Source organism: Acanthisitta chloris, unplaced genomic scaffold, assembly GCF_000695815.1.
Source record: "Acanthisitta chloris isolate BGI_N310 unplaced genomic scaffold, ASM69581v1 scaffold25354, whole genome shotgun sequence".
NCBI lineage: Eukaryota > Metazoa > Chordata > Aves > Passeriformes > Acanthisittidae > Acanthisitta > Acanthisitta chloris.
Window position 1 is genome coordinate 7,174 of NW_008668001.1, and position 795 is coordinate 7,968.

Below are 795 nucleotides of genomic sequence, written 5' to 3' on the forward strand. Positions count from 1 at the left end.
TCAGTGCTGACAGAACTCAAGGTGCTGCAGGTGCTCTGTCCATGCTGGGGATTCTGAGGATGTTTTGAAGGCTCAGCTCCCAGAAGGGATATCTCCCAGGGGACATGGCTTCTGCTGCATCCATCCTGCTCCCTGGAGCAGAACGTTGCTGGGCCAGTCTGGCTTTTTCCAAGGTCATTTTGGCTTAGCTAGAGGTTGGCAAGGGGAGGCTGTTCCTGGATGGATGTGCCCCCAATGTGGTGCTGCCAACCAGCCTGGCCAGGGGCTCCTCTGCTGTAAATAAATAAATAGAGCTGGTCTGGTCATGCTGTGGTTTTTCTTGGTGCTGAAATCACAGAATCATAACAGTGGAAAGGACCTCTAATATCATCAAGTCCAGCTATTCCTCCAGCAATGCATGTTCACCACTAACCACGTCCCAATGTGCCACATCTGCATGTTTTTCAACACCCCCAGGGATGCTGACTCCACCACCTCCCTGTGCAGCACATTCCAATGCCTGACATGCTTTTCCACAAGGAAATTTTCTCCAAGATCCAACTTAAACCTTCCTGCAGCACATTCCAATGCTTGACATCCTTTTCCACAAGATTTTCTCCAATATCCAACCTAAACCTCCCCTGGCAAAACTTGAGGCTGTTTCCTCTTGCCCTGTCACTTCTTTCCTGGGAGAAGAGACCGAGACAGGCCCTCACCTGGCTGCACCTCCTGTCTGGTAGAGAGCTGGAAGATCCTCCTGAGCCCCTTTCTCCCCAATCCCATCCCCATCCCATCCCACCCCCATCCCATCCCATC